This window comes from Budorcas taxicolor, chromosome 12, assembly GCF_023091745.1.
Source record: "Budorcas taxicolor isolate Tak-1 chromosome 12, Takin1.1, whole genome shotgun sequence".
Lineage (NCBI taxonomy): Eukaryota > Metazoa > Chordata > Mammalia > Artiodactyla > Bovidae > Budorcas > Budorcas taxicolor.
Genome location: NC_068921.1, coordinates 30,455,853 through 30,470,388, shown reverse-complemented (window position 1 = coordinate 30,470,388; position 14,536 = coordinate 30,455,853). Strand labels below are relative to the sequence as shown.

Below are 14,536 nucleotides of genomic sequence, written 5' to 3'. Positions count from 1 at the left end.
CATGTCCGACTCTTTGTGACCCCATGGACTGTAGCCCACCAGGCTCCTCTGTCCATGGGATTCTCCAGGCAAGAACACTGGAGCAGGTTGCCATGCTGTCCTCCAGGGGATCTTCTCAACCCAGGGATCGAACCTGGGTCTCCTGCATTGTCAGGTGGATATGAATCTTTATGCATATTAGAAGTCATAGTAATACGTACAGAAATAAGAATAATAAAATTCAGTGCTCCATTTCAAGCGAGAAGTTCTCAGATCGTGAAAATGAAGACAGATCTTCATGGTCTCCACACCAGGATGAGGAGTCTACCTGTCTCTGCGCCCCATCCCCGCTGGTCTTAGGAAACGCGGCTCTCGGGTGACCTGGACATTGTCCCACATGCCACCTCTCGCCTCCCATCTCAGAAAACCCAGCTGCCTGGTTTGTCACTCTCAGATGAGACAGCCGGTCTTCAGGGAAGGGGGAAACGGCAGGGCACACGCCACATGTTCCACATACTGGTGCTCCCCAGAGCCCTGGAGAATGAGAAAGGAAGCCGGCGGTTTGGCAGGTGCGGAGGCCCCTTCCTGCAGACATCTGTCAGTGGTTCTGGATGCCCAGGCCCCTCCCTTCACAGAGGAAGAAACCTGGATTCCTGATGAGATGAGGCGCCAGCTTGCACCAGCTGCGCGCCGGGCTGGAAGGAGAGGGTGAGAAAACCAGAGATAGAGCCCGCCTGGAAAAGCAGGAGCTGCCGGATCCTCAGATGTCAGACCTGGAGGCCCCCCTGGCTGTTCCCAGGACATCCGGCGCTTCTGCCAGGGAACTGGGTGAGGTCACTCTTGCTGGTAGTGATCTGGAATAAGCACCCCAGGAAGCTCAAGGTGGGGACCAGCATCTCCCATCCCCTGCCCATCAGACTGACATTCAGCTGCTGTGAAAAGCTGCAGCAGAGGGGGGGAGGGGGATGGTGTGGGTCCCCCACACCTCCCACCATCCTGCAACCAATGGGGGAACATATGGCCCAGCAGGGGGCCTCCGGGAGCTGGCGCCCGAGGCACCCCCATGCTCTGATTGGTCAGGCTTGCTTGTTAAATATTTTAAATATCACTCCCTAAGCCAGATCTTATCCGTGAGAGGCCAGAAAGCAACTTCCTGCAGAAACCCCTCCACCTTCCTCTCCCGCCTCTTTCTCCCTCCCAGAGCCCAACGTTTGTCAGAGCAGCATGCCGGGGAGTGTCCTTTGTAGTAAAAATATCTTTTTTTTTTCTCTGTGTGAGAGGAGAGGCCCTTTTCTCATTCCCTGGGGAGGGCCTGATGCTCCAGACTGTAAGGAAATGCTCCTATGTGCCTCTTCCTTCTGCTTCTCTAATTAGTTTACCCTGATGGAATTCGGTTAAAACGGCCAGGGAATGGCCCTAAAAGGGGAAAATGAAGTTTACTAGAGGGAATGTGCAGCCTCAGGGGAACGCGCCAGTCAGGAGGGAAGCAGGCATGGAGTGGGTGGTGTGCCCAGCCCAGGCGGGCTGGCTGGAGGCCTCTGGGTACCACACACTCTCACGTTGCTGCCAGGGTCCCTGTTTCCCTCCACCTCCCCGCTCTCTCAGCCGCCACTCTCCATTTCCAGCTGCTGCAGATAAACAGGTGAGGGCTCAGGGCTTAGATATGAGGATGTCCCTAGAATGCTCTGGGCATCTTTCACGAAGACTTGGAGAAGGGACTGCTCTTCCTGCCAAGTGGAGGTTTACCCACTCTCTTACCCTCAGATGGACGCACGCTCGGGTCTCTCCAAAGACGAGGCCCCCTAGCTCTCCTGGCTCAGGGAGGGCCAGGTGACCCAAGGGCACCCCACAAATGGCCTCTGGCCCTCCTGGATGTGCACTGCCATCTGAGGAATATTTCAGTGTGTTCTCTTCTACCTCTGTAGAAAACCTTCTCGGCCTGTCAAAATTATAACACTTGGGGCAATTTAGCAGATGATCTTTTTCGGGTTTGTTTTTTATTTTGCCTGCTTGTTTTTATGTGAAATCAAAGGCAGGCTGCAGGGGACTTCCCTGGTGGTTCGGTGGTTAAGAACTTGCCTGCCAATGCAGGGGACACGGGTTCTATCCCTTGTTCAGGAAGATTCCATATGCTCAGGGGCGACTAAGCTCATGCACCACAACCACTGAGCCCACATGCCCTAGAGCCCATGTTCCTCAACCGTGAGAAGCCCGCGCACCTCAGCTGGAGAGCAGCCCCGACTCGCCACAACTAGAGAAAGCCTGAGCGCAGCAATGAAGACTCAGTGCAGAAAAAAATAATACATAAATAAAAAATTTTTTAAAAAAAGCAGGCTGCAGAGTGGAAAGGGCCCACCCAGTAAAGACTTGGAAAACCAGTGTAAATCCTTGTCTCTTTGACCAAGGCCTTCTCTTCCTGAAATGCCTCCCCCAAAGGGATGTGGTAAGTAGCAAATTTAACCCAGTTTGTAAAATGCCTTAAAAAGTGTAAAGTAGCCGTGTGAATTTAAGGGGCACTGGTGTTCTCTTCCGTTCTAGCAAACTCATGACCACTCTGCTTGCACTGGCTGCTTGGGATGGGGTCTCTCCTCCATCATGGTGGGTGGGCTGCAGCGTGTCAAGGATGCCTACGGCCCTGCTAAAGCACCACAGGCACTGGGCCACCGGGGCGGGTGACCAGATGGCCAGAGTAGAAGAGCTGATGTATAGATGTGGCTTGTTTAACCCAGAGAAGAGGAGCTGGTCCAGGGGGCTGTGGTTACAAGTCTTCAAATGCATCCTTTGTAGGGAAAAGATGAAGGTCTTCTGTATAGCTCTGAGAGGTGAAACCAAGTGGGCTCATGGCTAGGATTTAAGAGGTCAGATATTTTTTTCCTTTAACCATCTTAACCATTTAAAAGTGCATAACCCAGTATTGTTGAATATATTCACATCATTGGACAACAGATCTAGAACTTTCTCACCTTGCAAAACTATACCCATTAAATTAATTAAGTTAAATCAATCTATACCCATTAAATACTAATTCCCACTCACCCAAGCCCCTTTCTGCATTCTGTCTCTACGACTGTCACTATTTTAGACACTTTCTGTGAGTGGAATCTCACAGCATCTGTCTTGTTGTGACTGACTTACTTCACTTACTGTGGTGGTGGTTTAGTCGCTAAGTCATATCTGACCCTTTGCAACCCCATGAACTATAGCCCACCAGGCTCCTCTGTCCATGGGATTCTCCAGGCAAGAATACTGGAGTGGGTTGCTATTTCCTTCTCCAGGAAAGTGAAAGTGAAAGTGAAGTCACTCAGTCGTGTCCGACTCTTTGTGACCCCGTGGACTGCAGCCTACCAAGCTCCTCTGTCCATGTATTCTCCAGGCAAGAATACTGGAGTGGGTTGCCATTTCCTTCTCCAGGGGATCTTTCCGACCCAGAGATCAAACCTGGGTCTCCTGCACTGCAGTCAGATTCTTTACCAACTGAGCCACCAGGGAAGCCCTCATTTAGTGTAGCGGGCTTTAAGTTCACCCATATTGCAGCCTGTGATAGGACTGTCTTCTTTTTTCCAAGGCTATATAATATTTCACTATGTGTATAGACTGCATTTATCTACCCATCTGTTGACTGGCATTTGGGTTGCTTCCACCTGTCGGTTATTGTGAATAACAGTGCAATAAATATGGATGAGCAACTATCTCTTTGAAATCCTGCTTTGAATTCTTTTGGGTATATGCCCAGGAGTAGAATTGCTGGATCATATGCTAGTTCTATTTTTCACCTTTTGAGGAAACTCCGTACTGTTTTCTATAGTGGCTGCACCATTTTACATTCCCAACAGCAGTGCACAAGGGTTCCAGTGTCTCCACATTCTTGCCTACACTTGTTATTTTCTCATCTGTTGACAGTGACCATCCTCATGGCTATGAGGTGATATCTCATTGAGGTTTTGACTTGCATTTATCTGATGGCTAGTGATACTGAGCATCTTTTCATATGTCTGTTGACTATTTTTATATCATCTTTGGAGAACTGTCTGTTCAAGTCCTCTGTCCCTTTTTAAAGTGGGTTGTTTATTTTTTGTTGTTTTTGGTTGATTTCTAGAAGTTCCTTATAAATTCTGGATATTAATTCATTATGAGATAACATGACTTGCAAATATTTTCTCCCATTTTGTAGGTTGTCTTATTATTCTGTTGACTGTTTCCGTTGACATGCTGAAGTGTTTAAACTTAATGTGGTCTCATTTGTCTATTTTTGCTTTTGTTGTCTAAAGGCACATATTTCTGAAAGGCAAATTAAAGAAGCAAAGTGATACATGTACAGGTTAAAAAATGTCAAAATAAAGATATATGAAGATATAAACACTTGTGTAAGTCTTCTTGTACATATATCCATACCCATGCACACATAAAATTCTCCCTGCTACCCCTGACACCCAGGCTCACAATTTCCTTTCTCAGAGATAACCACAGTTGTCAGTATCTTTCTAGATAAAACTTAAACATATATTCATGCATATCTTTATTTTCAATTATATAAATGTCATATGTATCTTTTTAAATTTTCTAATACACTTTATTTGGAAAACTTTACACATCTAAGGGTTTGGAAGACATCAGTAATTTTTTAAACTATAAAATCTGTTCTGCACCAGAATTTCTTTCTCTTCACATGTATTGTTGAGCCTTTCCCCCCTAAACAACCTAACCAGGGGCAGAAGAACCAATGTAAAGACTTTCCGATCTTTCCACTCTCTCATGTCAGCGCATGAGAATGGCTTCATTGTTTAACAGCTGCCTGATACTCCATAGAACAGACACTCCATAATTTGTTTAATCAGTCCCCAGATTAGACATTTAAATTATGTCCAACCTTTTGCTTCAGTGAATATCTTTGACACATGTCCTTGAGCCCATGAGGACTATATATATGTACAGTAAGTGATTAAAAGTGGAATTTCTGGTCAAAGGCTTTATGGATTTTACACTTCGATAGATATTGCCACATAGTGGGTAGTGAGTGTGTGTAAAAGTCGCTCAGTCATGTCCGACTCTTTGCGACCCCAGGCACTATACAGTCCACGGGATTCTCCAGGCCAGAATACCTGAGTGGGAAGCTTGTTCCCTTCTCCAGGGAATCTTCCCAACCCAGGGATCGAACCTAGGTGTCCCACATTGAAGGTGGATTCTTTACCAGCTGAGCCACAGGGAAGCCCAAGAATACTGGAGTGGGTAGCTTATCCCTTCTCCAGTGGGTCTTCCCAATCCAGGAATGGAACCAGTGTCTTTTGCATTGCAGGCGGATTATTTACCAACTGAGTTATCAGGGAAGCCCATAGTAGGTAGATTTTACCACAAATTAAGAGAGAATTTTACCAATCTAAACTGTCCTGAGTGGCGTGGATTACTTTAGGAGACTGTGGGAGCTTTAAGGAAATCAAGACCAGGTCACAAATCAACTTGTCAAGAATGTTACTGGATGTATTCAAGCGCTGTAACCTCATAGACCACAATGTCCCTTTGACTTTGATATTGCAGATTTCTTATAAAAGGTATAGCCCAAGAGACTTCACATTTTTTTTTGCTGAATATTGCTCAGTGATAAACAAGATGTGGGCTTGATCTGCACTGAGAGGCGCATAAAGGTTGTCTGTTAATACAACACATGCCAGACGAGGGCCCTGGGTGAAGCGATGCTCTAAATTAAGGATTCGCACATGCTATGCTTGTACCACGTGGCCCTGGGCAGGTGGTTGGAGCGGATATGTGGAGGCCCTCCTTGTCCTCTCCGTCCATCACCACTCATATTGTACACATCCGGAACTCCACATACAGAAGAGTGCCCTGCAGGAGGTGTGGCCAACAGGGAAAGCTGCTTCTGTAAGAGCCCTCGGTCAGGGTCCTCGGTAGCAGAACCACAACCTGTATGTTGTAATCTGACATGAGGAGCCTGCTCATTCTCCTCACTAATTAGAGAACAGAGGCTTCCCAGGGATGGAAAGTCCCCTACCTTGCGCCAGCTCATTTAATTTCCAGCTATTGATTTTTTTTTTTTTTTTTGGAAGATCTTTCCTGAATATTCATTGGAAGGACTGATGCTGAAGGTGAAACTCCAATCATTTGGTCCCCTGATGCAAAGAACTGACTCACTGGAAAAGACCCTGATGCTGGGAAAGATTGAAGGTGGGAGGAGAAGGAGACGACACAAGATGAGTTGGTTGGATGGCATCACCGACTCGATAGACGTGAGTTTGAGCAAGCTCCAGCAGTTGGTGATGGACCGGGAAGCCTGGTGTGCTGCAGTCCATGGGGTTGCAAAGAGTGGGACACAACTGAGCGACTGAACTGAACTTCTTATATATACTGAACTGAGCTGAAATCTGTCCCCCCTTTAAAGTCAGTTTGCTGGCTTTCGTTTTTTCTTGTAGAGTCATTAAATACAAGATTCTTTGCCTACATTGTAGGCCTTAAGATGCCTGAGAGCACCCATCAGGTGTCCATTCAGTTTTCTCCTCTTTGGGTTTAGTCCCAAGTCTTCACCGATTTCTTATGTGGCATGTTTTCCAGATGTCCACCACTGTAGTTCTCTATCTGAACATCTATCTTCCAAGCAGTCAAAGGCCGCTGAGAGTGTGCTGCCCAGAAGTGGGCCTGCCCGTGGCCAGGGAAGGATGAGATGGAATCATTTCCTTGTTTTCCTGTGGTCCTTTTCTTTTAAACAATGGAGCCTATAAATGACAGGCCAGAGATTTCTTGCTTTTTCAACCTAACAAGCCTTTCCACTCTTTTGGGTAAAAGCCTTTTGACTTCCCATTAGGAAATTCCTCTTCCCTTATTCTGACAAGTTTTGAGGGTATCTCAGTCAGGATTCTCCCTGTCCCCTCCTCCTGAGGTGGGAGGGGGCACAGAGAACCCAGTTGAAGCCATTCAGACTCTGGCTCCTAGGACTGTGAGCCTTGGGGAGAATGATGTAACAGAAAACAGTGGAGCGGATGGAGCACGGAGGGACAGAGTCTGCCCATTCATTCCCGCTAACCACCCGATCCCCTTCTTCCTGAGCTTTGGCCCTTCCACATCCAACTATTCCTTTCCAGCAAAGTCCTCCGGCACAACTAAGTGTGTCAGAGTCTGTTTCCATCACTTGCAGCTAAAGCATTCTGACCTCATCAGATAACCTTGCCCTTGTATCTGTCCCAACAGGGGCGCATTGTGGATCAGACTCCAGATCTCTTTCACAGGTTATGATCTGTTTCTGTTCACTCTTATGACACCAAAGGTATATATGTTTGTTTGTTTGTTTCCCCCAACACCAAACAATTCTCCAGCTCTCGGGACACCAACTGGGTGTTTTAATTCAGTTCTGACAGTTAGTCCCCAGACTTAGCAGGGATCGTGCAGGTTCAGGGCTCAGTCCTACAAAACTGCACCTTCTTTAGGTGCCAACTGCAGGTCCCGGGGCCTCCTGTCATCTGACCCGTGACCAGCCAGCTAGAAAATCAGAGGTTCCCACAACTCCCTCTTCAGATCCAATAATTTGCTACCATAGCTCACAGGGAAACAGTTCACTTACAGTTTTTGTTGCCATTTAGTCGCTGTTGCTGCTAAGTCACTTCAGTCGTGTCCGACTCTGTGCGACCCCATAGACAGCAGCCCACCAGGCTCCCCTGCCCATGGGATTCTCTAGGCAAAAATACTGGAGTGGGTTGCCAGTTCCTTCTCCAATGCATGCATGCATGCTAAGTTGCTTCAGCCATGTCCAACTTTGTGTGACCCCATGGACAGCAGCCCACCAGGCTCCCCTGTCCATGGGATTCTCTAGGCAAAAATACTGGAGTGGGTTGCCATTTCCTTCTCCATATTTAGTCACCAAGTCATGTCCAATTCTTTTGCAACCCCATGAACTATAGCCTGCTGGGCTCCTCTGTTCATGGAATTTTCAGGCAAGAACACTGGAGTAGGTTGCCATTCCCTTCTCCAGGGATCGAACCCTGGTCTCCCACACTGCAGGTGGACTTTTTACCATCTGAGCCACCAGGGAAGCCCAGTGTGTTATAAAGGATATGAAAGTGAAAGTGAAGTTGCTCAGTCGTGTCCAGCTCTTTGCGACCCCATGGACTGTAGCCTACAGGGCTCCTCCCTCCATGGAATTCTCCAGGCAGGAGTACTGGAGTGGGTTGCCATTTCCCTCTCCAGGGGATCTTCCTGACTCAGGGATCGAACCCGGGTCTCCTGCATTCCAGGCAGACGCTTTAACCTCTGAGCCACCAGGGAATGAACAGTCAGATGGAAGAGATTCATGGGGCACGGTATTAGAGGAGGTGTTAGATGGAGCTTCCCTGTCCTTACTGGGCACGTTACCCTCCCAGGACCTCAGTGTGTTCACCAACCCTGAAGCTCTCTAAACTCCATCATTTAGGGATTTTGGTGGAACTTTCATTATGTAGTGGCTTCTGGTGATTAACTCGTCTCTAGTCCCTCTCTCCTCACTGGAAGCTCGGAGGTGGGGTGGAAAGTTCCGACGCTTTAAACACTTAGCTGGTTCCTCTAGTAAGCAGCCGCCATCCGGAAACTCTCAAGTGCCCCTTCCCTGAAAATAAAAGTTACTTCATTAGCACCATCTCAGGTTTGGTTGAAAGGGGCTTATTCTGAGTAACAAAAGCTGCTCTTCTCAGCTCTACTGGGGCCTCCCTGGTGGCTCAGATGGTAAAGAATCTGCCTACAATGCAGAGGAGACCAGGGTTTGATCCCTGCATCGGGAAGATCCTCTGTAGAAGGAAATGACGACTCGCTCCAGTATTCTTGACTGGAGAATCCCAGGGACAGAGGAGCCTGGTGGGCTGCAGCCCATGGGGTCTCAAAGAGTTGGACATGACTGAGCAACTAACACTTTCAGTTCTATGACTCAGGAAATTCCAAAGGTTTTAGAAGCTCTTGAACCAGGAACTGGGGAATGGTGACCAGATACAGATTTCTTGTTCTGTCATAGAATCACACAGGTGCTACCATTAACTCACACGTCGCCTCATTCTGTACTTGGAAAGTCAATTTGGGACAAAAACATAGCCTTTGAGGATCATGAGTCTCCCTTGTCTGTTCCCATCTATTTGTTACAAGATAGCTGTCTGCTGAGTTGCTAACTTACACCAAGATCCATTCTAGCCGCTGCCAAAGCATGAAGCACCTCATCAGAGCTCATGAGTATCTGTGGCTAACCTACCCCGTGCCTGTCTTCAAAGCAAGATAATCAGTGTTCACAGAGGTTTCCTAGCTGGCCAGTAAGTGATGAGCCTGAGCTTCAAACCCAAGTCTGGAAGCCCCAAAGCCAGGGAGAAATGAAGGATCCTCACAGGGTTCACAGCCCACAAGCAACCTGGGGAGAAGCTGTATTTTTAACTATTTCAGACGACCTGGAAGAAAAGGGTGGAAGAAGTCCACAGGATGCAAAAGCCCATCTCAGACTCTGCTTGAGGCAGGAGGCAGATGCTTCCCACCCTCCCTGGGTAAAGCAATTCACTCCCTATTGACCAAAACTCCAAGACAAGAATAGCAGAACAGTTAAGGGAGGAGGCTGGGCCCTGCTCAGACCACATATCTCTTGTTCTTAGAGTCAGGAGACCTCCTCGACCACACATGTGCAGAAAGGCTCCTTGGAGGCCAAAGGGGAGAAGTGTCAAGGGATGCTCTACCCAGATGCCTTTGCAGTAAAATCCCATCTTGGCTAAGAGATGCATGGGAATCCATGGGAGGATCCTGAGTGTACCAAATATGAATTGCGAACCAGGCAAATCAAAATGACTAGCCAAAAGAAACTGGAAGAAATGCCCCACAAAGTTAATTCAAACGACCACGAGGGTGTGACTCAGGCACTCTCCCTCTGAGTCTGCCCGTATGCCTATCCACATGTACTGTACTCTTTTCCTCTTAATAAATACTTGACTTGTTTTGCTGCTTTCCATCTTTGTGGCAATTCTTTTCTGCAAAGCCAAAGGGCCAGGGCCCTTGTCACTGACTACTGGTCTAGCGGCTAGATCAGGTGCTCGCACTGCTGCGACCCTGCCCAAGCTCAGCTCCAAGCTGTTGCAGGCTGAGGCTACCCAAGACCACAGATGCTAATTAACAGCCAGCAGTTGAAGTCACTGAGTGTTGAGATGGAGGTTTAAGGCATCAGATTCCCTGTGACTGAGACCTGGTGGGGAAGGCTCCTCCCACCTGGCTTGTTCTGCATCCTGAGCACTGGACTGACAGCCTGATGCACCTCCCACGAGTGTGGCAGCACCTTTTGCATTCAGAGGTCATGAGAAAAACAGCCCTGCTTCTCACAGTACCCGCTCACCCCGCCTCCTCTCCCCAGCTGCCTATCTTGCTCCAGCAGTGACGGCTCTCAGGAGAGGGAATTAACAGTAAAAGAGATCTGACATGAACAAAGATAAGACAAACATTGTGGGAAATGTAAGTTATGTTAACATAGATTTAGATGTTGCTTTTACTCAAGTTCTTGTTTGTTTTTGTTTTTATTTTATTTTTGGTTGGTTGGTTGTTTTGTTTTCTCACCCAGCTTTGGGAGTTTCAGAGCTTGATTTTTATAACCTTGGTCACTGGGAGAAACTCAACTGATTCCTGTCACTTTAAACATCCTTTTCTCATCACAGCATCTAGAGTACATTTCCTCTTCTTTTTCAACATATCACATTTCTTGGCAGAAATCTCTAGCAGAAAGCACCAAAAATTTTATAATGAGGATAAAAATCAAAATTTCACACATCAGATTTCTCTTGTAGACTATTTCTTCCTGTTCAGTCTTACCCTATTTTAACTTTATTTTAGTGGCTAACGATTTAAAATCTGATTTCAGCATAGTCCATTCATTGTGCAGGGTTTTGGTGCCTAAGGGCACTTGTTCTCTGCTCTGACTTTAAAGTTTCTAAACGGAAACTGCCTGTGTCATGTTCCAGCAGCAGTCCTCTTTCCGCTCAAATTCCCAGGGTAAACCCCAGAAGAACCTCCCCGCTTTCCATGTCTCCATTTCACTTGACTTCTGAGATTTTCCATTTTAAAATGTGTGCTGTGCTCTTGCTTCCAACATAAATGTTCGTGATTGTCCTTAGGAGTAAAGGTCAAGTTCAAATCCCAGATACCAACACGCACTGCAGGAGCCACGAGAAGGACGGTTCACTGAATGACCAAATCCAGCCAGGGGGCACAAGGGACTTTGCCACTACCAGCCGAATTACCATGGTCCCCAGACCGTCTGCTTTTTCCCTGAAAGTGCCTTCCTGTCTCTGCTCAGTGACTCACTCCATCACAAATGTGACCCAGTTTGTTTGGCAAGCTGCGGATTTTTTTAACTCCTGCTGCTTTCCCTGGTCACGACTCTCTCACAGGCGCTCAGCGACTCCCTCTCGGCGTCCGTCTGGTCTCACTGCCAGGCTGGATGCCTGGCTTTCTCCCCAGCTGTTCCCTTCAAGCCCTCTCTCCTCTCCAGAGAAAATCCATATTCCGTTTGCTTTTCTACAGCATTCTGGCATCTCCAGAGTCTCCTTAAAATAAACACTCAGCTCCAAGGGAAGCAGCAGGCAGAACCCACGGAATTGTACCAGCTCAGGAATCTGCTCTGAAGGCAGAGTGGGGTGGGGAGCTGGACAAGGGAGGTTATCAGCGTTTAAGGCTGTCCATCATCTCCAAGAGACTTGGATTCACGTTGTCTCATTTAATGTCCTTGATCGCCCACGGCGCAGGTGTAAATGGTCCTTCTGTTTCATGGTAGGAAAGCAAGGTTCAAAGAGGTAGAGAACCTGGACTTCCCTGGCGGTCCAGTGGTTAAGCATCCGCCTTCCAATGCAGGGAACACAGGTTCAATCCCTGGTCTGGGAACTAAGATCCCGCCTGCCTTGGAACAACTAAGTCCGGGACGCAACAAAGATCCAGTGCAGTCAAAAGAGGTGAAGAACTTGTCAATACTGAGAGTGAGAGAGAGGCCAGGAGCTGAACTTATGCTTTTAAAAACTGCTGTATAATTTACATTCAGTAAAATACACAGGGACTTCCCTGGTGGCACAGTGGTTAAGAATCTGCTGTCAATGCAGAGGGCACAGGTTCAATCCCTGCCCCAGGAAGATCCCACGTGCCACAAAGCAGCTAAGCCCATGCACCACAACTACTGAAGCCCATGCCTTCTAGAGCCCAGTAGGCACAACTGATGAGCCCTGTGTGCCACAGCTACTGAAGCCTGGGTGCCCAGAGGCTGTGCTCTGCAACAAGAGAAGCCCCCGCAATGAGAGGCCACACACCACCACTAGACAAGGCCCAGGAGCAGCAACCAAAAATAAAAATAAATAACATACACAGATCTCCAGGGCTCTTTGATGAATTTTGACAAATGTATATATTTGTGTAAATACCCCCCTAAAAGGATCTAGAACATCCCCATAACCCACAAACTCTGCACCCACACACACCCCTCTCCTAGGAAACCTGCCACCGCCTTCTGGCTTCTCCACCCTAGATGACTTTGCCTTGAACCTGTCTTCTGATGCGAAACTCCATATTCCATGTTCTGCCCTTTTTCTATTATACCACGTGGGTCTTTGAAATGAACTCAATCGCACCCACCTGGCCAGCATATCTATAGACAGATATGCCTATATTCCAATGCAGATATGCCTGCATTGGAAGGCAGAGGACTGTGGGGAGCCAGGCCATAGTCTTTCAGCTGAAAAAGTAGATGAGCTGGTGGAGGAGACCGCGGGGCTTGCAATCTGGTGGGGACATAGGGAGCTCAATCCCCAAACCACACAAAAAGGCCTCCCTCCAAAGTCCACTGTGATGTTCGGCTCACTGCTCGCCACCTCAACAGCACTTGGCACTTGATCTCCAGAGGGTTTCTGAAGGAAAATCATCGTAGGGTTTAAAAGAGAGGGATCAGAGTTCAGCTTTGAGATCAAAGACACCAGATTCCAATCTGGTGGAGAAAGATTGCCGGAGAAAAATCAACAACCTCAGATATGCAGATGACACCACCCTTACAGCAGAAAGCGAAGAGGAACTAAACAGCCTCTCGATGAAGGGAAAGAGGAGAGTGAAAAAGCTGGCTTAAAACTCAACACTCAGAAAACTAGGACCTTGGCATCCTGTCCCATCACTTCTGGCAAATAGATGGGGAAACGGTGGTAAGAGTGACAGACCTTATTTTCTTGGGCTCCAAAATCACTGTGGACGGTGACTGCAGCCATGAAATTAAAAGACACTTTTCTGGGGAAAAAAGCTATGAAAAACCTAGACGGTGTATTAAAAAGGAGAGACATCACTTTGCCAACAAAGGTCCTTATAGTCAAAGTTATGGTTTTTCCAGTAGTCACGTATGGATGTGAGAGTTGGACCATAAAGAAGGCTGAGTGCTAAAGAATTGATGCTTTTGAACTGTGGTGTTGGAGATGACTCTTCAAAATCCCTTGGACTACAAGGAGATCAAACCAGCCAATCCTAAAGGAAATCAACCCTGAATATTCACTGGAAGGACGGATGCTGAAGCTCTAATATTTTGGCCACCTGATGCAAAGAGCTGACTCATTGGAAAAGACACTGTTGCTGGGAAAGATTGAAGGCAAGAGGAGAAGGGGATGACAGAGGACAAGATGGTTGGATGGTATCACCAATTCAATGGACATGAGTTTGAGTAAGCTCTGGGGGTTGAAGCACAGGGAGGCCTGGCATGCTTAAGTCCATGAGGTCGCAAAGAGTCAGACACGACTGAGCGACTGAATAATAAGACTCCAGTCCACACTTTCAGGATCTCCCCACTTCTGTGAGCTGCCACCGCGGTGGCTGGGGCCACCAGTAATGGAGAACATTCTGAATTTTTACACTCGTGGGCTCAAGACCATCAGGTACATCTGTCCCCTGGGAGTTTTGTAGCTGGGAGCCTCTGTTTTGGGGGTGGGGGGAGAAAAACTTGAAAGAAAGGGAATAACTAAAGCCCATTTGATTAGACGGTAAAGGGAACTCACTGAAAGTCGCTTTAGGTCAAATTCCTATCAGGCTTTCATTAATGAAGGGACACAGGATACAATTAACTGTATCTGCTTATCTGCCCACAGTTCTACGTTCTCTTTGTTCACTGTAGCAGGTTAACTGGTTTCTCTTGGTCTGTGTTTATACACAGCGGCGGGTTGATCAGTGTTTAACGGCTGATTCTCTGGGTGGGGACAACAGCCCTGATTTTGCAGCGTCTGCTGGTTTCTGCCTGGCCATGACACTGAGGTTGGGAGACAGGCTGTGTGATCAGGCAACTAGGCCCCACAACACACAACACGTTCCACCGATGGAGCCGTGTTTCCCCGCTGGTAGCACGGGCAAGTAGGGGTGGCAGGGTGGCCCCTGCCCGGCATGCCAGCCATCTCCAGGATGAATGGTGAGTGTGCGGTGGTGGGGGTGGGGGGTCTGACTTCTGTACCTGCTCTCCCAGGCTCCTCCCGTAGTGGTCTCCAGTCTTCAAAAGATATAGCGTACAGTCAAAGTTTTGCCTGGGATGCCTCTCCTGGGCTGGACTTTCCAAATAAACCTTCAG

The 14,536-nt window shown here is 47.7% G+C and overlaps 1 non-coding gene across 1 annotated transcript; it reads right to left on the bottom strand.

The window, feature by feature from the left end:
- Positions 1–8,171: 8,171 nt before the first annotated feature.
- TRNAS-GGA (transfer RNA serine (anticodon GGA)) lies at positions 8,172–8,244 on the bottom strand. Its single transcript has one exon. It is a non-coding gene; the product is annotated as a tRNA-Ser (tRNA).
- Between the last annotated feature and the right edge of the window lie 6,292 nt (positions 8,245–14,536).